At 36.7% G+C, this 23686-nt stretch overlaps 1 non-coding gene and 2 pseudogenes across 1 annotated transcript; 2 read left to right on the forward strand and 1 right to left on the reverse strand.

Moving 5' to 3' along the window:
- Positions 1-321: 321 nt before the first annotated feature.
- On the forward strand, positions 322-2719 carry LOC129081382 (60S ribosomal protein L35-like; annotated as a pseudogene).
- An 84-nt stretch (positions 2720-2803) lies between these two features.
- Positions 2804-20078, reverse strand: LOC129081383 (ferritin light chain-like; annotated as a pseudogene).
- LOC129081407 (U6 spliceosomal RNA) lies at positions 10916-11019 on the forward strand. Its single transcript, XR_008530306.1, has one exon. It is a non-coding gene; the product is annotated as a U6 spliceosomal RNA (small nuclear RNA).
- Positions 20079-23686: the final 3608 nt, after the last annotated feature.

Raw genomic sequence — 23686 nt, forward strand, 5'->3', positions numbered from 1 at the left:
TACTGTCACCCATGGGCACCCTGCCCGCCTTCTTGAGTCTCTACTGTATCCTTACCAGTTAGGTTGTACTAAAGCTGATTCTTCTGTCTGTCCCAGGTTATAAGGTTCCTCTTTCAATATTGTTCAGTTGTTTATTCCAGGTGATTTCTCCACAATTTAGTTGTAATTCCAGATTGGTCCTGGGAGGAGGTCATTATGACTTCCTTCAAGTATCTTGATTCTACCCCCGCTGTTAATCTTGAAAATTAACTGGAATGTGCTATTTATCTACCTCACAGAGGGGCTCAAAACACAATAAATTATCAGGTGTCTTGTCTAGACATGGCCAAAATTAAAGCTCAAGATCTTCGCGGCAAGAAGGAGGAACTGCTCAAACAGCTGGCGACCTGAAGGTGGAGCTGTCCCAGCTGCTCCGCGCCAAAATCACAGGCAGCACGGCTTCCAAGCTTTCTAAGATCCGAGTGGTTCACAAATCCATTGCCCGTGTTCTCACCGTCATTAACCAGACTCAGAAGGAGAACCTCAGGAAATTCTACAAGGGTAAGAAGTACAAGCCCTTGGATCTGCGGCCCAAGAAAACAGGGGCCATGCGCCGATGGCTCAACAAACATGAAGAGAACTTGAATACCAAGAAGCAGCAGCGGAAAGAGCAGCTATACCCACTACGGAAATGCGCGGTCAAGGCCTGCGCATCGCAGGGGTCAATAAAGCACAACCTGGCTCAAAAAAAATCAATTATTTTTGAAGGTACTACTTTGTTTTGGAAGGTAAGTTGGCTATATGTATGACAATATTAAGTGTACATGCCCTTTGATATTGGAATTCCTCTATTAGATAGTTAATACACACATATATATGCATGTATATTTACATAGATACTCAGATATGGTTGTTAGTGTTCTTTGTAACAGCTAATAGCAAAAAAGTGGAAACAACCTATACAAAAATTATTTAATCAGTTCCCATCAAGAGGAAACTGGTTAAATAATTTAAGGTACTGAATGTAATGCTATGCATCCATTCATATTAAAAAGAGTTTGACATCAAGACAATGAGAAGAAAAGCCAAACTAGGAGAAAGTATTTGCCAAAGACACATCTGATAAAGGACTGTTATCCAAAATATACAAAGATTTCTTAAAATTCAACAATAAGAAAATGGACAACCAAACTTAAAAACTGGGCCAAAGACCTGAACAGACCCTTCACCAAAGAAAATATACTAATGGCACACAAGCATATAAAAAGATACTCAACATCATGTCATTGGGGATATCACTGTATCCCTATTAGAATGGCCAAAATTGAAAAAACCAACAACACCAAATGCTGTCAAGGATATGGAGCAATGGGAATTCTCATTCATTGCTAATAGGAATGCAAAAAGGTATAGGTACATTGGAACACAATTTGGGATCTTCTTACAAAACTAAACATACTCTTACCATACCATCCAGCTATCACACTGCCTGATATTTATCTAAATGAGTTGAAAACTTTGTCTGCACAAAAACCTGCACATGGAGGTTTACAACAGCTTAATTCATAATTGCCAAAACTTGGAAGCAACTAAGATGCCCTTCAGGACGTAAAGGGTAAATATTATTCGGCACTAAAAAGAAATGAGCTAACAGGCCATGAAAATATATGAAGGAATGTTAAATGCATACTGCTAAGTGAAAGAAGCCAATCTGAAGAGGCTCCATACTGAATGTTTCCAACTATCTGACATTCTGGAAAAGGCAAAACAATGAAGACAGTAAAAAAGATCAGTGGTTGCCAGGGGTTGGATGAGGGAGCAATGAATAGGCAGAGCACAGATGATTTTTAGGGCAGTGAAACTGTTTTACATGATATTATAATTGTGAATACATAGCATTATACATTCACCAAAACCCATAGAATGCACAAAAACAACAGTGAATCTGAATGTAAACTATGCACTTTGGGCAATAATGATATGTCAATACAAGTTCATTGTTTGTAACAAATGTACTACCCTGGTGTAGGATATTAATAGTGGGAGAGGCTGTTTATGTATGGGAACAAAGGATATATGAGAAATCTCTGTACTTTCCACTCAATTTTGATATTAATCTAAAACTGGTCTATAAAATAAAGTTTATTATTTTTAAAAAATTGTGTGTGGCGTATTTCTAAGAACCATTGTTTTTCTGAAGACATGCATAGTCTTAGGTGAATAAAGGAAGTTCAGAAACATATTTTTAGATCCAATTTTGTGTAGAGAAAATATAGAGAGAAATGGATATGTTTAAATATGCTCAAAACATCAGAGGAAGAACATAAAAAACACTTTCTAACAGGGCTTTCTTCTGGGGAGTAGGTTGGGGAAATCAGGCACAGGGGAACTTTTATTTCCAACTATTTGACAGAATATATAGATTAAAATTTTAATGTGAGCATGTAGTTCTTCTGGTTTCTCCATGATTAATTACTTTATATATGTAATGAATGGATATGTTTTCTTTGCAAAATATTCTAACAATCCAGATACAGTAAGTGTTCTTGACCTCCCTCTACACAGTCCCATCCCCTTCCCAGGAGATAACCCCTGCTGGCGGTTTATTTGTATCTTCTTTAATGATTTGTAAAAGTATATGTAAGATCCTTTGAGTTGCTTGAATCTCCGTGTTTATTACTAGCTGGAAAAGTCCCCAGTGACCGCAGAAATACACCTTACGGGGAAAGGAAAGTTTTAAAATAGGGGAGCAGCAGTGTTTGTCCTAAAGTAGCCCAGCAGCAGGGAAAGCCCCAGGCCTTTTTTTAGATCTCTGAAGGATGGCTTAAGGTGACTGGCCCGAGGCTGGGAGCAGACAAAGAAAGGAAGCCCAGAACAATAGGGTCACTCCACCTCTGCCTTTCTGGAGGTGGAGCCACTGCATAAGTGTGGAGTTGGCCTAATCCATGTAATTTAGGGGTTAGAAAGTCACCAGAGTCACTACTTTGAATTGTAAGATGGGATATGCTGAAAAGAGTGGAAAAGTCTGTCAGTTGTTTCCTTGGGTCCAAAAGCTGCAGCAGAGTTAGAAAGGAGCATGGAAGATGGTGCCACTTAAGTTACTATGCGGCTTTACAATTGTTATAGGGATTAAAAAAAGTGGGTGTTGCAGAATTTTTTCATTCAGAAAGTTGCTTTCTGTTGTTTTTGCAGGACAACAGAAATTTTGCAGAATTTTTTCATTTTGAAAGTTGCAGAAAGTTGTTTTTGGATTAACAGGCTGTTTTCCCCAAATAGTAACTTATTTTCCTGATCATTAAAAAACAAAACAAAACTGAATTTTAGTCTGTTTGGTCCAGAAGATGTTTGCTAGAGTGCAGGGAAATCCCTAATCTAATTTAATGGGAAAAGCCCAGGACTGGGTCTCGAGCCCTTACTAACTAGAGTCCTTGAGTACTTCCTACTGTGTGATCTCTCACTTAATTGCTTGATGTTTCATTTGTCCTATCTGTCAAACAAGGCTTGTTGGTACAAACGATTTCCATGGTCTATTATTTGAACTCATTAATGGAAGACTGTCAGACTAGAATCACATTCAAAATGAAGTGGAGAGTTGGATCAATTGTATGGGTCATTCTGGAAAAAAATAGAATACAAATTGGACCTCAAGTAGATCTGTTTCGAGTTAAATTGTTTTATTCTGTTTTATTTTCCTGAGGCTGTGAAACCAGAATCCTACCTGATGGATCAATGCAGCTCACTTGTTTTCAGTTCCATTCACCTACGTGGGCCTCAAAGAGATTCAAATACACCTAAAAACGCCAGGCATAGTTTGCTCTATATGTTCTAGAAAAACAAAGATATCCTTTCAACCTCAGTGCTAACCAGATCTCACACATAGTGTCTACCATCATTTAGCTAACCACCTTCCTCAAAATTCATAAAGTGCCAAAGGAGACACCTGTGGATCTTTTAAAATGTAGATCCTGATTCAGCAGAGCTGGGTGAGACTCATGAATCCGCATTTCCAGCAAGCTGCTGGTGCTGTTACTGCTGCTGGTCTGTGTCCCACACTTGAACTAGCAAGGGGCTAAACCAGGACCCCCTTACTGTGTTTTATAATCCTCTTTTTCAAATGCACGATTTATTTGTTTGTTTATGAGAGAGAGAGAGAGAGATCAATTTGTTGTGCCACTTATTCATCCATTCATTGGTGGATTCTTGTATGTGCCCTGACGGGAGATAGAACACACACCTTTGGCGTGTCAGGACAATGCTCTAAATGCAGAATATTTTTGATGAAAAATATCTAACTCTTTAACTGATAAAACTAATGCTGCTTTCAGATAGTATTTGTGAAATAGAGCCAAAATTAAGGTCATTCCTAAAATAAATGTGTTAGGTCTGGACTCATAACACTGTTAATAGGTTAGAAACTTACAAGTACTGTATGTTCCTTTTTCTTTCAATCTATAGATAGATATCTTATACAGCAGCAAAGACTTATTAACATATATAAATCCCTTGCTCCAAAAAAAAAGATTCAAGGCAATAGGTTGTGAGGATAAATGAGATAACCTATGTGAATACCCTTAGCTTTGTGTCCAGTACTTATGAAATACTTAGCCAAAAGATAATTACCAAATAAGGCAAAAGATACAAAGGAGCATTTCATAGATGGGGAATCTTGAATGGTCAAAAAACATTTGAAAAGATGCACAACTTCATTAGTAATCAGAGAACTGGAAATGCAAATTACAATGAGACACTACTTTATAACCTCTGGGTTAGCAAAAAGTAAAAAAAATCATATAATAGCACATGCTAGTAAGGGTATATTATAAACTGCTTGTGGAATTTCAGTAGGTGAAATTACTCCGGAACACAATTATGTATTATTTAAGAAAATTGAAGAATATGAATATCCTTCCACCTAGTAATTCAAATCATAGCTACAAATCCTCTTGCATTATTTATCAGTAGGCATGCACAAAGAAGCTCATGATATCACTGGTTTTTTTTTTTAAGGAAAGAAAGAAAACAGCCCAAATGCTCATGCATAGCAGAATGGATAAGTAGTTTTATATTCATGTGATAGAATATTACATAACAGTGAAAATGAAGGTACTATAGTCACATATATCATCATAGATGAATCTTACAAACTTAATGTTGGGGGAATTAAAAGGCAGAGAAGAATACATGTAATATGAAAAACACAATGAAAAGAAGATCTATTTAAGAAAATCTGTATATATCATAAAACTGAAGAAAAATAAATAATTATAAGTACAAAAATCAGGGTAATGATCATATTGGGAAAAGAAGGAAGACCTAACTGAGGTTCAACACCATGAGGAGTTTCAAATGTATTGACAATAACAACATATACAATATTAAAGTTATTATCTACATCCCATTCCTATTGTCCCAAGCTGGACACTGTCATAATTTTTTTCTCTAACCTCTGTCCGCATCATGTCAGTTTCTTATATGACTTCTCTTGCTGAAGGACATCATTAATCCTGTCTCCCATGCCAAAAATGTGAAGGTCACCTTTGATTCTTCATCTCCATATCAATTATCAGGTTCTGTCACCTAAACATTTCTAAGATTTCTTTCTTCATTTCCAATCCCATCCCCACTAATACATGTTAAGTCCTAAATCTTGGACTTTTGTAATCACCTTCTAATTTTTCTTCCCATCTCTAATCTCTCTATCCAATCTTCCCCTCTATCCTCTTTTGCAGCAAATAATCTTTCTAAAGTGAAATCCAGAAATCCATTGGTGTTCCTCCCCTAGAAGTCTTTTTTTTTTTAAAGATTTTATTTATTTATTTTTAGAGAAAGGGAAAGGGAGGGAGAAAGAGAGGGAGACAAACATCCGGTGAGAGATACATCAATCGGTTGTCTTTCACATGCCCCTGACTGGCGACCCAGCCTGCAACCCAGGCATGTGCCCTGACTAGGAATCGAACTGCAACCCTTCAGTTTATGGGCCAGCACTCAGTCCGCTGAGCCAGATCAGCCAGGGTTTCCCTAGAAATCTGAAACAGTGCTCTGTTATTTTCAGGATAAAAAGCACATTCTTAGTCATGGAAGAAGCCATTTTAACATTATAATAATTCATATGTTTAACAGACATTTAGTCAGTGCTTTCTATGGGTCAGGCACCATTCAAAATGCTTTACATTTATTAACTTGTCCTCACAACAACTCTGTTAGGCTGGCATTATTGTTATGTGTTTGGCCCACAGTAAGTGATCAATAAATGCTGTTGAACAAATGCATTTCTATTTTACAAATGAGGAAATTAGACTTAGTGTATTGCCACCCAAGGTTTCCATGGCTATTCAATGGTAAATTGTATACACAGGACAATCTGACTCAGGGGCCTTAAATGTGATCCATTATACCCCAAGTCTTTTTAAAAGTGGACCCTACTCTACTTTCCTGGTCTCATCTCTGGATCCTTCCTAGTGACATTTGTCCACCCCAGTGACTGTTTTCTAGGGGAAGGGAGGGAGGAAGAGAGGTAGAGAAACATCACTGTGGGAGAAGATTTTGGGATCACTTCCTTGAACATGCCCCGCAGGAGACCCAGCTGCAACATAGGCATGTGTCCCAACCAGGAATCAAACCTTCGACCTTGCAGTTTAAGGATTGATGCTGGAAACAACTGTGCCACACCAGCCAGGACTCTACTTCCCTCTTGGTCAGAGTAGCTCTTCTCAACCTTCAGTATCCAACTTTTTTATGTCCATACCTAAGAAGCTTTCCATAACCCTGAGGCTGAATTACTCCCTCCCTCTCCTTTTGCTCCCATTGCACTTTATTTATGCTTCTAATTACAGATACAATAACACTACATTATGATTTATTTGTCTGCAATTTCTTAGGTTGTATTCTCCTTCAGGGTAGGGACTAGGTTACATTCATGTTTGTGTCCTGGCATGTAATCATGATTCAATAAATATTTGTTAAGTGAATGAATAAATGGATGTCTTTGATTTGACTTTGCAAAAGATATAGGAAGTATTTCTTTGAAAGGACATTTCTTAAAATCACCTTTCTATAGAAGATAAGGGATGTGATTAAATCTTAATTTAGCAAAGGCCCTTAGCAGGAAACTATTTCAATATCAACAAGGTATCTTGCTTTCTGATACTACTTAATACAAGTGTGTCAAGGAATAGTTAGTTATGAAGACAAATAATAAGTGCACTTAAATGTAAAAGTCTAAACAAATAAATAAGAATGGTTTGCTGATACTCACCATCCGGGCAATGAAAACTAGAGAACTTAAAAACCAAAAGAGCCTCAAATATATGCACTTATCTTTTAAATTTTAGATAGGAGAGTTGGGAATAGCGGGAAAGAAATTACTAGGCATCCTGTGCTAAGTCTGTTTGTATGACTTTTGGTCCAAATGCTGTGTCAGGAATATTAAGGACATCAAGTCCCTTATTGTGGATTATGTGTCATCTCTTCTTTGTCTATGAGATGTATGTAACAGCAAGTTTAGTTTCTGAGGCCAGTTATTTGGTAGGTTATTTGGATCCTTGGATCTCTAAAAATTGTTAATTTCTGCCAACCTGTCTCACTAACTACTAGCTTCAAAAGAGATGCATCTGACTCATCAACAGATTAAGAAGTTAGGCCATCCTTTTCATAGTTATCGTGGTATAACACTTGACAATTATTCCAATATTATTTTCAGTAACTTGGTTAAGTTTTTCCATCTCTTCCCTCCCTCCCTTTTTCTGTGTAACCAAAAACATCAGTTGAAAAAATAAAGTAAGCTAGAGAAAATAAAATGTTATTAAGAAAATCATAAGGAAGAGAAAATACATTTACAGTATTTTTATTTAGTTATTTATTTTACAGACCAAGAGGAAGGGAAAGAGAGAGAAAACACATCAGTTTATTGTTCCACTTGTTTATGTATTCATTGGTTGAGTCTCGCATGTGTCCTGACCCAGGATTGAACCCACAACCTTGGTATATTGGGACAACGCTCTAACCAACTGAGCTACCTAACCAGGGCTACAGTATTTAATGAAAAAAAATGTGTATATAAGTGGACCTGCTCAATTCAAACCTGTGTTGTTCAAGGGTCAAGTGTATATGCATAAAGATTTCTTTTAGCTAGTTTTCACTGCTTCTTTGGTAAACTTAAGCAGCTTGCCAAAAGGAGTCAGGATAATAAGAAGAACATTTGGGTCCATGGGCACAGGAGCATCACAGAAGTGTCTATAAATAGATAGACAGGAGGAGCCTCATGCTGATTCTATCAAATTGTTGAGTTATAACTGACCGGGTTAAAGACTAGTGAGCCAGAGAGATTCAAGATTCAGAGAAGGAGGATGATTAATAGTGCAATGCCCTAGAGAACGGGGGTGGCGTGTGATCCACAGCATAGGTGGAAAAAATAGCCTTAATAGGTGGAAAGGAGGAGTGTTATTTTGGAGGCAGGAAGTCGGGAGAGTTCCTTTTAAAGCTTTCTGTTTTCCTTAAAGAAGGAGGTGAGGTCATTCTTAGAGGATGAGGTGGGAGGGTCAAAGATTTGTGGAGGTTTAAAAAGGCTGTTGTGAATCACAGGAAACACTTGTCTTAGCCTGGCAGTCCTGAGGGCCCCTTTGCAGGTGGAACCACAAAAAGGCAAGGGAATGTGGAGTCAAAGGAAAGGACAAAGAGCTACAGGATAGAGAAGGAAGAAATGAAGGCAGAGGAAATCAGCCCAAAGGGAGAGAGAGAGAAGAGATCAATGAACTTGAGTCTGAGGAGTGATTGAGGAAAGGGCTGGGTGAGGGCGGGCAAAGTTTGGTCAGACAGTGGGTTGTCCAAATTACTATTATTTTAAGTGTAAGAAATAGTATCAGTTTGAAAGAAAAATAAATATACTACAATTTTGTAATCCTGCTTTTGAGCATTGGTTTTCTTTGTAGATTGTACTTTAAAGCCTTTTTAAATGAAATGTTATAGAGGCCTACCTGGTTGGATCCAGCGTCAGGGTCTGGGGGCCTGGAGCTCCATCTACCCTCTGCCAGCTTTACACCCCCCAGACTCCACAGAACGCAACTGAAATATGACCACTACTCAAGTTTTGAGACTGAAACCAATTTTATATCAAGTGAACACAATTCTGGTATTGTTTGATAAGATGCTGGGTCACATATTTACTGCCAAAATTATGATATCATCTCAAGAGCACATTTCTATATTTCCCGTATATTCTATGGCAGACATATATTACATGTACAATGTGTTCTAACTGGAGTCAGAAATGCAGTTGATCCTGGATTCAGTTTGATAATACATCAAGAACCACCAAAGAAGCTAGCACTTGAGAGATCTAAAGGACAGGTCTCACCAGCTGTGAAAAAGAAGCAGATAGAGCTAATTTTCTGTATTTTTATGGCTAATGTAGTTTTCTGTCTGTCCTGTTTGCTTATTTAATATTTGTTAGAAAATAACACGAGACCTCTACCTCCTACATTCTAAATGCTAAACTATATTCCATATAGAGTAAAGATTTAGATGTAAAAAGTTATAATATGTAATTAGAGTAAAATATTAAAAAAACTTATATAAACTTGTATAAGAAAGGCAGCTTATAAACTTATATCAGAAGTGCAAAGCCAACTCAGGAAAGTCAGAAGCCCAAATTTAAAAAGAGAGACCTGTATGACTATGCAAAAGGATAAACAATGATAATGAAAAAGGCACAAAAGCCATAATGAAAATCATGACTGCTAAAAATATCTGCAACACATGTGACAGGCAAAAAGTTAATATCATTGCAAACTGATAAGAAAAAGACAAGCAAACCAAGAGCAAACAGGGCAAAGAACATGAACAGGCAATCCACAGAGGAAGAATCCAAGTAGCCAACAAATATATGAAAATAGTAGCTAGGAAAATAAAAATTAAAATAACTATTAAACAACATCTTGTGCTGGAAAAAAATTATAGAAGTAGGCACTCTCAAATTTAATGTGTGAGTATGTGTGTGTGTGTCACTAGACTTTTTGAACAATAGTTTAGCAACATTCATAGAATTTTAAAAATTAATAAGATTAATGCCTTGACTGGTGTGGCTCAGTGGATTGAGGGCCAGTCTGAGAATCAGAGGGTCACTGGTTCAATTCCTGGTCAGGATCCATGCCTCGCTTGTGGCCAGATCCCCAGGTGGGAGCATGCAAGAAGCAGCTGATCAATGTACCTCTTGCACATTGATGTTTCTCTCCCTCTCTCCCTCCCTTTCTCTCTCTCTAAAAAGCAATAAAAATGAAATCTTTTAAAAAAGAACATATTTAAAAATTAATAAGATGAAAATACAAGTAAGCATGTGTTTTATCTTCTAATTTTAGCTTTAAAATTTTTTCAAATCTGTAAAAAATTTGCAAGAATAGGAAAATGAACAACTATATATCTTTTGCCTAGAGTTGCTAATTGTTGACATTTTATTATGTTTACCTTCTCTCTCTCTACATGTATAATATGTAAATACTCTTTATATTAAAGAATAAAAATGTTTAAATGAAAATATTTTAAACTTGAGATCTAGGTGTGTCAGTGTCAAATAAAAAATTAAGTAGAACCAAGCTGCATGCTCTGCACAAAACACGGTTCCATTTTGTCAATGGGAACAAACTCTATTAGGGGCAAGGAATTTGCTTTGTCCATAATTATATCTCTAGTGCCTAGAACATGCTGCCTGGTATATGGAAGGCTCTTAGTAAATATTTCTTGAATGAATGAGTGAGTGAATGGAATGAATGAATAAATATGAAATTATTTGCATTCTTTTATCAACCCTCTTTTCCATTCAGTTAAATATCTAAATCAGGTGTCTCTATCTTATCTGAATAGAATTTCATTTAGGAATCTGTTCTGAAATAAAAACTATGAATGCCTACATGATAATTTGTGCTTATCAAATATAGTAATTTTTGTGCTCACTTTGGCAGCACATATACTAAAATTGGAAAGATACAGAGATTAGCCTGGTTCTTGCACACGGATGATACACGAATTCATGAAGTGTTTCATATTTTTCTAAATTAGTTCATTCATCATTTATGCAGCCATCACTCACTCTCTAAACATTTACTGAGCACAGTTCCATTCCCCACAAGCTATTTGCTATGCCCCTGATTAAAACAAAAGACACAGCAGTGAGGTAGGGGAGCAAACAAGTAAACAAACAACTAAGATGTTCTATGCATTTAGCATAACTAGAAGGTATTAAGAACACACAGAGGTTGAAAAACTAAACTAGTTTGGTCAATCAGGAAAGGGTACTTAAGGGAAGTACTAATATTTACATTGCTCTTTAAGAGTGAGTAGGTATTAGGCAGCTGAATGGCATTCCAGTCAGAGGAAGCAGGATTCATTTATTTATACATTTATTCCAACATTTACAGTGCTTACTATGTGCCAGTCTGTAGGCTCTGGAGATGTATCAGTGAACAAGACAGAAAAGTCTATGCTCTCCTGTGGGGAGAGATAATAAACACATAAACAAAAAAATGTATAAATGACAAGAAGGATAAGGGATAAGAGTGCGTCTGGGGTGGTGTGTGCCATTTTAGATAAGATGGTCAAGGGAAGGACTCACAAAGGAGATGACATCTGAGCAGAGACTTGGGTGAAGTAAGTAAGGGAGGAACTGTGTAAGGAAGAACAATAAATGTAAAGACCCTGAGGAGGCCAGTGAAACTAGAACTAAGCATGTGGGAGAGCAATGCAGCAGGAGATAAAATCAGAGAGCTATGCAGTGGGAGATCATGGAGAGCCTAGTGCTCAGCAGCATGTGACTTTGATGAGATCTCCAAGGAAATACATGTGAGTTTAGAAGAGAACTCTCAGAAGTAAGCTTGGAAATATCAATATTTAAAAGTTTGGGAAAAGATAAAGATTCCAGAAAATAAAACTAGGACAGGAGGAAAACCAGGCATAAATGATGTTCTAGAAGTCTAGTGGGTAAGTGTTTTGAGACAAATAAGTTATTTACTGTGCCAAAATGTGAGGAGAAAGAAAGCCTAGAATATTACTCAGGGAACAGTGAGTAGATTCAGGATAGAAGGACCAGAATCTGGGTGGAGTGATGGCAGGAGAGGGTGGTCACAAAGCAACTTTTTCAGTCATATAACTTGACAGCAACATTGACATGAAGGCCTTAAACATAAGGCGAGGCAAATGTAGAGCACCTTTTCTTTTTATAATTACTTTCACATATACCACCTCAGTTGTCCCTTTAAGCTAGAGATTCTCAACCAGTGTGATGCAAGAATTTTTAAAAATAATTAATTAACTTATTATTAATTGAATTTATTGGGGTGACATTGGTTAATTAAATCATATAGGTTTCAGGGGTACAATTCTACTGCAAGAATTTTTTAACTTTTTTTAATCCTCGCCCAAGGATATGTTTATTGATTTTATTTTATTTTATTTTATTTTTATCCTCACCCTGAGAACATGATTATTGTTTGTTAGTTTATTTATTTATTTATTGCTGCCAAAAGCTTTATTGTTTCCATTTGGTCCAATGCACAGGAAAGGATTCCAGGGTGGTTAAAAGGGTGTTTAGTGGTTTCAGGGAGAGGCTCAGGTAAAAGCCAGATTACCAGAGAGCTTTGATAAGAGAAATGCAGAAGGGGCCCCCAAAGACCTGTCGACTCCAAAGGCTTCTTAGTTGTTCTTGAGGGTGAGCCTTTCCAAGAGATCCCCAGCCAGGGGATGTTAATCAGGTGGTCATCCACTTTCTTGATGTGTTTCACCTCCTCATTCAGGACATGGTTCTCCAGGAAGTTACAGAGATGAGGGTCTGTGCAGGCAGAACCCAGGGCAGGCAGGTCCAAAAGGGCCTGGTTTTGGTTCTTCTTCAGGACCATGGCAGCATCCATGGTGTCCTGAGTTTCACCCCACTCATCTTGGGAAGGCTTCACCAAGTCCTGGAGGAGAATGCGGCCACCACACTGGTTTTGCAACTTAAGAGATGCTCAGTGCCCTCACACTTCACCTTGGCCAATTCTCAGAAGAAGTGGCCCATGCCTTGAAGAGCCACATCCTCATGGTTAATATAGAAACCTGGAGAGAGGTAGGTGTGAGAGACCTGCAGGTGCATGTTGGCCGGGCAGTTGACTGCAGCTTCCACACTGGTGGAATAATTCTGATGAATTTGGGAGCTTATGGTTTTTCAGCAATGAAGAATTGAGGTAACAAAACAAAACAAAACAAAACAAGAAAAACGGTGTTGGCTGGTCTCAGAGGCTGAGGAGGCTGAGTTGATTCCAAAGGTGGTGACTAGAAAAGAGGTTGGAGGGTAGTTGGAAAGAAGGGGCATCCTTAGGTCTATTCCATCCAAACCCTGTTGAAGCAAGAGACAGATCCCAGGACCACTGAGGGGAAAGGAGGAAGAGAGAGAGGGAGAGCAATATCTACACAAGAGAGAAACATCCATCAGTTGATAATCAATTGCCTCCCCTATGTGCCCTGACCTGGGAATCAAACCTGCAACCTAGGTATGTGCCCTGAGCAGGAATCAAACACACAACCTTTTGGTGTACGGGATGATGCTCCAACTAACTGAGCCACCTGGCCAGGGCTACTACAAAATTTTTTAAAACATGTAATACCTGGTTATTTAGTCAGGGGCACTGACCTCTTTTACCTTAGATAGTCAAATAAAAAAATGACAACAGTCAATACAACAATAGCTGCCTTGTGTGAATGAATCAAAATTATACCTTTTTTTTTTTTTTGTCAGATGGTCAAAAATATATTTTTTGATGTGCTGCAGAATTTTAGTAATTATTTTTATGTGTGCCATGAGATGAAAACGGTTGACAATTGCTGCTCTAAGCAATCCTATGCAGGACAGCCTTAATTCGTAGATGAGGAATCTGGGGCTCAAAGGTGAGGTCATGACTATTTAAAAGACATACACTGACCAATGACACAGTTACGTCACCCTTTCTCTGATTCCACATCCAGTGTTCTTTCTGCTACCTCTGCTGCTTCATCTTAAGTAAGGACAACATTAAAAGTAGACATAAACCTGAGGAAGAACTTAAACCGTCCTTTTATTTTTCTCATAAATGTTTGCTTTAAAAAACTTCACAGTTAAGAAATTAACCCGTAAGCTTTCTGATATAGGTAAAAATGAAGGAGGTGAATCTTGTCACCTTGAGGCTTTATTCATAGGGAACAACTAGGATCAAAATCTATCAGGCTCAGCCGCTGGAGCTTTCTGTCTCTCTGCTGTAGAGGTGAAGGCATTTTTTTCCAGTGGTCTTTTATCATTTACTTTACTGAGTTACTGAATGTTTTGGCAGTCAGATACTGTTTTTAGAGACTTAAAAAACATGAATTTGATGTTCTTAAATATTTTATTTATTAAAAATTCCATCCCACAACTAAGTAAATATACTATCTTTTTCATTTCAGATTTTAACTAATGTCCAAATCCACACCTGAGACACTTAGCAAAACTATGAGTATGCTACTGATAGTTTTTGAGTAACTTTCATATGCCTGAGAATCTATACCAACACTGTCCTAAATTATCCTAATTTATAGGACTTATCTTGTCCTTTTTTATTCAGGGTGAACAGTAGGAGACAATGAGGAGGACTGACAGCATTCTTTTAAGGAAGACAGATCATCAGTGTTTGAAATAGGAATAAGAAAGAATAAGTGATATATTTCAACTTGATAAACAAAATGAGAATTTATGCACAATCACAGATTTTTAAAAATTCTAAATATCCCATTTATTTTGTTCAATTAAAAAAAGATTTATAATTGCAAGACTTTAAACAGAAATGTAGAAAGCAAAGGAAAGGAATTACATGAGAGAGATTTATGACAGTCTATAGTGGACTTTTAAATATGCATCATTACAGTATTTTTGCCTATTTTTTTCCTTTTTACAAATTGGTGATTAGTTATCCTGATTACTAATTATTCAGATCACAGGCTCTGGAGCCAAACTGCCTAGATTAAGGCCTGCTCTGCCACTTTCTAGCTGTATGTATGACCTAGAACAAATTACTTACTCTCCTTGAAGATTAGTTTCCTCATCAGTTAAATAGCATCTATCTCATAAGACTGAAACAAGGATTACTTAAATTGGTATACATATAGAATTTAGAAGAGTGCCATACAGAGTATATACATTGCAGTAAGCATTAGTTATTACTAAAACTATAATTTTTTACCAATTACGTTGTGTGCCTTTTGTTACTATAGATCATCTTATTTACAGTTGGGTATGTATCTGGTCTACTGATTCATCTATTTAATATTGCACTAATATTACACTCTTTTAATTATTGGTGTTTTACAATATATGTGAACACCTGTTAGAGTGAAATCTATCCTCACAACTATCCTTTTCAGAATTAAAATATATGTATATGTGTATATCCATGATTTTTATTTTTATACATAAACTTAAGACTTTTTTCAAATTTAAGTTATTTTGTCTTGTTAATGGCATTAAACCTATAAAATGATAAGTGACCTCTTTCAAATGTGTAATTTCCTCACCCAATAACTTGGACTTGAATAAAGTTTTGTATTTTTCTTCATATAAGATTCTTATCAAAATTCCTTCTATGTACTTCACTTTTTTGTAGTTATTATGAACAAAGTCTCTTTTTCATCATATTTTCTTATACCTAGTATATAGAAATAGTCTTACTGTGTGTATATTACCTAATATCTTCTTTTTGGACCCAGCACTATTTTCCATTTCCTTTATCTGGAGGAATTCAGTTAGCGTTATTAATTTGAGTCAATTTTAAAATTATCTAGCTATATAACCGTGTTCAAATAATGATAATTTGCCTCCTCCTTTTGAATAATTTTATATCATATCTAATGCATGTTTTGCTGGGACTGGATAGAACTGCTAACACAATATTACAGGAAAATGGCTGTAACTTATATCACAAGCAGAAGTTAATCTTCCTTATATAGAAAAAGCTCCTATCAAACACAGAGAAAAAGACCAACAGGAAGAAAAATGAACAAAGAATGCGAATAGATGGTTCAAAGAGAAGGCAATACAAACTGTTAAATATTTTTTAAAAAATGTTCAACCTCACTTATAATGAGAAAAATGCTGTGGTGCTATTTTTCAACCCTTACATTGGCAAATAACGAGAAGTGTGTTAACACTATGTGTTAGACTGTGGCAAAACAGGTGCTCTCATTTACTGCTGGTTGACTATAAATTGATTGAGTCCCCAGAGAGGAGGATTTGGCAATATCTATCAAAATAACAAATGTATATACCCTTTGACCCAGCAATACAATACTAGGATTTATCCTTCAAATATACTTGTACACTTGCTAATTGACCTATGTACAAGATTATCCATTGCAACATTGTTCGTAATAGCAAAAAAAAAAAAAAGTCTATCAATAAGGAACTGGTTAAATAAACTGTAATATAGCCATGAAATGGAATACTATGCTGGCAAGAAAGAATGATGCACTAATGATACAGAAATATCTTCAAGATATGTATCACTAACAAAAACAAAGTACAAGACAGTATGTATGTTATGGGTATGCTACTTTTTGTGGGAAAAAATGAAGCAAGATAAGAACATATATTTTATTTGTATATTCATAAAGAAATTCTGAAAGAATGCATGAAGTATATATAACCAGGACTACATTTGGTTAGTCTGAATGTGAGCCAATGGGAGAGAGGAGTGGGAAAATTTAACTGAACTTGTTTATTTATTTTTTAATGTTTAAACTGTGAGAGAACAGACTGATGGTTACCAGAGGGAAGGAGGTTGGGGAGACTGGGTGAAAAAGATGAAGATATTAAGAACTATAATGGTAGTTACAAAATAGTCAAGGGGACATAAAGTACAGCATAGGGAATGTAGTCAATAATATTGTAGTAACTATGTGTGGTGCCACGGGAACTTGAAATATTGGGGGGACCACTTTGTAAAATATAGAAGTGTCTAACCACTATGCTGTACACCTGAAACTAATAAAATTGAATATAAACTGTAATTTAAAAAATAAATGTTTGAACTGTAAGAATGCATTATCTATAAAAAAATGTGGGGAAAGCATGTAAATGAGTTACATACTCAATATTTTAAAAATTTAAATCAATTTTTAAATTGGCTGTTTTGGGTGCCTTCTAAATTTCTAACAGAGCATGATGGAATGGCTGGTCATATTCACAGGGACTCATTGTGTCAGCTGTTGAGCGTATATATGTGTAGCTTTCTGCTTTGAAGCTAGAAGACCTGGATAAGCTGGATTTAAATACTGGCTGTGGCCGTAGGCAAGATCCTTAACCGCCACATGGGGTTGTCATGAGGATTGAATGAAGGAGATAAGACAGGTTTTAGTTCAGAGCCTGGCATGTGCCAAATAGAAAAACTTGTTTTCATGTTTCTGACAGTTGGTACTTGGTTCTCCCTCCTCCCAAAGCACCTGTTACCTTCTTTGTTTCAAAGCTCTTACACTCTGTGGTAGCAGTTTGTTTGCAAGTCTGATCCCTTGAAGGCAGACACCCTCTCTTATTGACCTGTGTCCCCGTAGAACCCAACACATTGCCTGGCATGGAGTAGGCTGTAGCAGGCTGCAGCAAGCACACAATAAATGTGTGTTCATTCATCAACAAAGATCTATGGAGCACCTACTATTTGGCCAGGTAGTGTGCTAGCTGTATCAAGTTGGTAGTAAACTCAGGGTGATCACTTCATAAATTATATACATGTCTAGCCCTGGGTGGTGTGGCTCAGTGGATTGAGTGCTGACCTGCGGACAGAAGCAACACCAGTTTGATTCCCAGTCAGGGCATGTGCCTGGGTTTCAGGCCAGGTCCCCAGCTGGGAGCACACAAGAGGTAACTAATTGGTATACCCCTCGCACACTGATGGTTCTCTCCCTCTCTTTCTCCCTCCCTTCCCCTCTCTGTAATAATTAATTAATTAATTAAAAATTATATACATGTCTAATTACTATGTTGTACACCTAAAACTAATACTATAATATTGTATGTCAGCTATAATTGGGAAATAAACAAAATCATAAAAAAGAATAATGAGCCCTGGCTGGTGTGGCTCAGTGGACTGAACGCCGGCCTGCGAACCGAAGGGTCGCTGGTTGATTCCCACTGTAGGGCACATGTCTGGGTTGCAGGCCAGGTCCCCAGTAGGGGGCAGGTGAGATGCAACAACACACTGATGTTTCCCTCCCTCTCTTTCTCCCTCCCTTCCCTTCTCTAAAAATAAATAAATAAAATCTTAAAAAAAAAAAGAAAGAAACAATGAGTTTCCACTGAAGGATTCTAGGCAGAAGAAAGAATTGGTTAGATTTGCATTTCTAAAAATCTTTCTGGCTGCCATGGAAAGATTAGGAGGCTTTTATTCTGTGGAGGATAATGATGGTGATCAAATGTTAAATGAATGAATCGATAACCCCAAACAACAATTAATTGCTAACTGTATTCAATAGACTCTAATACAAATTTACTTGACTTGCACATTCTTTATATTTCACTAAGACATATCCTCTTTACTTTAGATCTGGGAATTCACAGATCTTTTTAAGCTTCAGATTATTAACCATTTTTAGGATGGTTACCTCCACAGATACATCCTATTACCTCTTGATATAATTTTACTGTAGAGGGTAATCAAGTCTTGAAACATCTGCCCTCACATGTAGTAAGTCCCATAGTCCTCTCTACGCTACCCAGCTACCCAATACCACTCCTTGCTACCACATAATACAATTATTCTACTTAGGAGAAGCCTCAAAGAACTTGACAAGAAAAATAAGCAAGCGCATAGTTCTGGCAGAGGAGTGAAAGCAAGTATGGAAGTAGTTCTGGCAGAGGAGTGAAAGCAAGTATGGAAACTGAGGAATATCAGAGTAAAGCCAGTTTCTGTCTAATTTGTGTGATTTTCACAGTAACTCTTTGGCTACCTTAATCATCTAAAATCAGTTTAGGTAGCAGTTCAGAAAGTGGTACTCTTGGAACTGTAATGTCATTAGGGAGATTCTAGTGTAATGACTGTCTGGTATACTTGGCCAAAGTTAATAGAATTCAAATGATGTAATAGTAATACTAATACACAATTTAAAACTCTGGAATTACTTTTATTCTAGTCTTCATCTTGTAAAAAAAATGACATTGTTGCTGATATAGGTGGTAAGTAATAAAATTCTGAATGTCTATTTAGAACATTATGACTTCAAGGGAAATTATTGTTTTTTCCTTCTTGTGACATTCTAAAAGAGGGAAAAAAGGCAATGTTTGATAATATAATTAGTGCCGTAGATATCAAATAAGGTGCCTCAAGCTGTGTGAATCTGAATGAGTAAAAATTCTAATGACAACAATCAAGATTTTAAATAACTTCTTAAAACATGTTTCCTCACCAGAGGGAAAGACCATAAACATCATCTGAAAATGAATCTCAAATCTCTGGAATCTCCTTTCAGAGTTATTTGTGACTTTGATAAGCACCGTCTGTGACAAAATTATTCTTTGACTCTGAGGGGTAGCTGCTTGGTAATTATACAGAAGTTAATTTTTTTTTTTTTTTATAAAACCTAGGCAAACACTTTACTTTGATGAAGTGACAAACATATCTCACTAATCTATAAAAGCCAGTTTGTCATGGTTACAATTTATCAATCCAGTAAAAGATGAGTTAAGAGAGCAGTGGGTTTTTGGAATGTCTGAGAGTGCCTGGTACCATGGACTGTACATGGATTCAGACAACACCTGGTGGGTGATTAATAGCAATAATGATGATGATAATATGTATGGAATTCTTATCATGTAGTGGGGACTTTGAAGCAAGCTTTACAAGTATTTTGTGTATAACTACCAATTCTGACAATGGCCCTAGAAAGCAGATTTGTTGTTATCCTCATTTTACAGATGAGGAGGCTGGATCACAGAGGAAAGGGAACCTGAACAGAATCACAGAGCTAGGAGGTGGTGGAGCCAGGATATGAAATCAAACATCTACCCCTGGAGTCTTTAATCACTGCTGTTTCTTAAACACGGGATGACGGAAGTTAAGGTTTTCAAACAGCAGGCCATAGCCCATCACTTTAATGGCTCTTCTAAAAATTAAATAGAATAGAATGGAACAAAAAATATCAGACTGCATGGCAGTAAAGGTAAGTAGTATTTCATAGAATTACTGTCATTTATGTACAGACACATAAACAATCTGCTGTTCAAATGAAAAGATACATTACAAAGCCTGAATGTCACAGATATAAAACTTACAGAATCAGTTTTCCAAAAAGGGGAGACATCACAGCTATTTTATTTTTCCTGCACAATTAAACTTAAAAAATGCATCAGTCCAACTTATGGGTTTTTTTGTTCAGCTTAAAACAGCACACATTTATCTCACAGTTTACGTGGGTCAGCAGATTAGTCATTTATGTGTAGAGAAGTACACGTGGATTGGGTCACAATGTAAAATGTATTTTTTTACTGTGGTTGAGGTAAACGAAAAAGTCTATAAGCCCATTAACCTGGAATATGGTTGATAAATATTTTTTAATTATCAAAAGCTACAAAATTGAATTTATTAGTCCTTAAGTTTGTTCTCTTTTCTAAATAATTGTAAGAAATTTGAGAAAGAGTATTTAAATTTTGTCTCTTGTTTAAAAACTTAACCAACTAAAAGTTGAAAGAAAAACTCTAGAATTAGAAGTGGACAATACCTTAAGACCAAAAAAATTAATAGTTGGAGATTTCATATGATAAAACATTTATTTTCCAGTTAAAGATTTGAACAGCGTAGTTCAAACTCTTTTCATCTTTAGTCCTTTTTTTGTCTTTCAATATTTTCAAGCAAGTAAAGTTGGACTGATTCATTTTTAGGTTTAATGTTGCAGGTAAAACAAGGTAGGTGCGATATTTTCCCTTTTTGGAAAACTGATTCTGTTAGTTTCATTTTGTGAATCAGGCTTTGTAGTGTACTTCTTTTAATACTGTGTGGTAGGTTGTTTTCATGTTTTAAAAAATTACCCGTGCTTCCCACTTTATCACCAAGAGCTATGCAAATGGAAAAAATGAATTGGCCTCTGTGACTTTGTTTCTTATTTGTGTGTATGATTAGTTATGAGCGTGTTTTAAAATATTTTTGACAGGGTACTGAACTTTGTAATTTAAACTTTTGCCATCACTTCTTTGATCACGGAAATAATTAAGTAAATGTTGAAGAATTAACCAAAGCTTTCATTATATAGAGTAAATATGTTTATTATGTTAACTGTTAAGATGATTGCTAATTTTCAGTAACGGGCTATTGATTAACTATAATGACCTCCTGCACCATCCCCAAATCATCTTTCTTGTGGGTTAGTTTGCCTTGTAACTTCATGAATCACAGTTCAATATTTTATGAGTTACAAGAATATTTCCAGAGGGAATCTGAAAAGTATAAAGAATTTTTCTCTATGGAAAGCACAGAGAAATTATTTCTGACATTTCTGACATTTTAAGTGGCAAGATTTCTCCAAACAGAAGTAGCATATAATAGGACACGATATACTTTTACATTTCTTTGGACAAGAGATCCCTACGTGATGTGATTCAAAGTGGCTGGTTACACAGCCTTTTCTCATTGTACACAGAGTGCATAAAATGAGAACCTGTTAAGCACTTGCTTTAAAATAAGAGTCTCCTTCCTTCCAGTAGGAAATTTTATAAATTGATTAAATTTGCCTTTTTTGACAATAGGAGCACTCCAACAAACTAGCCTTTTCTGTGCACTTTCAGGCCTAAGATGACTACGTTAATAAGAGTCATTTGTAAGTCTAAATTGCTGAGTTTGATGTTTGTCTTGTTTTGTTTCTAAGGGTAAGGATTTGTCAGCTCTACCTTGTATATAGCTTTAAGGTTTTGTTCATTTATTCATCTATTAATTCAACAAATGTTTTTTTGAGAACACCTAATCTACAGGTAAGCACTACAGGTAACTTAATGGACTACAAAGACATACACTGTAGTGTTCCTGCTCTTCAGAAGTTTGTCATTTGTTTGGGAGGGGAATACATACAGCCAACAAACCACCAAGTTCTGACAATTCTACTCCCTTAACATTTCTTGAATCTTTCCATTTCCTGCCATCCTCAAAACTGCTGCATTAGCTAAGGCTACTAATGGCAATTCCTTAGTGTTTGTTTGTTTGTTTGTTTGTTTGTTTGTTTTTTAACGTATCTCTCAGTCCCCAGTCTTGCTTGCTACAAATTCTTAACTGTTGCCCTCAGGATAAAGCCTAAATTGTTAAAGTGTCTGGATCCAGCCTTGCTTCTCTCCTTTGTCCCATCTTTAGCCATTTGCTTTCTTCAATATGTTTTTCAGCCATTCTGAATTTGTTTCATTGTCCCTAATTTATGGGACAATGCTTGTCTTGTGTGCATATCTCAGAAATGATCTTTATATTGAAAAGAAACCTAATCTCAAATGCGGCCACTGCTGAATATGGAAGCTCTTTGTCAGGAAACCACATGGTTGTGGGTGCTCTCCAGTCCTAGTCCCCTAGGTCCTCAAGGGCTCCCTGCTAAGGGGCCAGCCCACAATGACCAAGACAAGCATCAATGGACCTTCAAAGTTGTTGTAAAGGCTCTGTCACTACCGAAGCCATATTCCTTCAAAACTCACCATTGCAGTCCTTGCCAATGACTTCGTTTGTGAGTGCCCCTTACTCTCCACCTGATGGAACCCCTTTGTTGAAGAATGGGCAGGCTAGAAGTGCCAAAGAGATGATGCCTCCAGGAACAGTTCTCAAAGAATAATGGGTGGAGCTGGAGGATGAATACCCCTGCTTCCTTGTCCATTCCATGGGATCATTCTGAGGCATGAGCTCTCCACTCTCTTCCAGAGGTGCTTAGCAGGATTGAGTCTTAATTTTCTACAATGGTAGCTTGATCATTAATGTATCCTTTCTCAGTTTCCTTTCTTTTCCTGTCATGCTTCTTCACTACCCACAAGTATTTCCTGGGATATTTTCTTTGGATATTTCCTTAATGAACTCCTTTTTTTCCTTTTTTATTGAATTTATTGGGGTGACATTGGTTAATAAAATTATATAGGCTTCTGGTATACAATTCTATAATACATCATCTGTATATTGTATTGTGTGTTCACCACCCAAAGTCAAGATTCCTTCCATCACCATTTATGCACTCTATACCCTCTTCTACTTCCCCCTACCCTTATTTCCCTCTGGTAATTATTGTTGTCCATGTCTATGATTTTTTTTTTTTTTTTTTTTTTGCTTAATTCCTTCACCTTTTTCACCCAGCCCTACAACACCCCTCCCCTCGGACAGCAGTCAGTCTGTTCTCTGTATATATAAGTCTGTTTCTATTTCATTTGTTAGTTTGTTTATTACATTCCAAATATAAATGAAATTATATGGTACTTGTCTGTCTCTGACTGGCTTATTTCACATAGTATAATGCTCTCCAGGTCCATCCATGATGTCACAAAGGGTAAGATTTTCCTCTTCTTTTTATGGCTGAGTAGTTTTCCATTGTGTAGAAGTATGACAGCTTTTTTTATCCACTCATCTACTGATGGGGCTACCAAATCTACCATGAGGGAAAGGTGCTGGTCAGGCGTCAGGGAAGGTGGGGGAGGTGGTCCCCACTCCAGAGCCACACAACTCTGTCCCAGGTCTTGCCCTGACCT

The sequence above is a fragment of the Pteronotus mesoamericanus genome, unplaced genomic scaffold (assembly GCF_021234165.1).
Source record: "Pteronotus mesoamericanus isolate MK-2021 breed Mesoamerican mustached bat unplaced genomic scaffold, CSHL_Meso_final contig_98, whole genome shotgun sequence".
Lineage (NCBI taxonomy): Eukaryota > Metazoa > Chordata > Mammalia > Chiroptera > Mormoopidae > Pteronotus > Pteronotus mesoamericanus.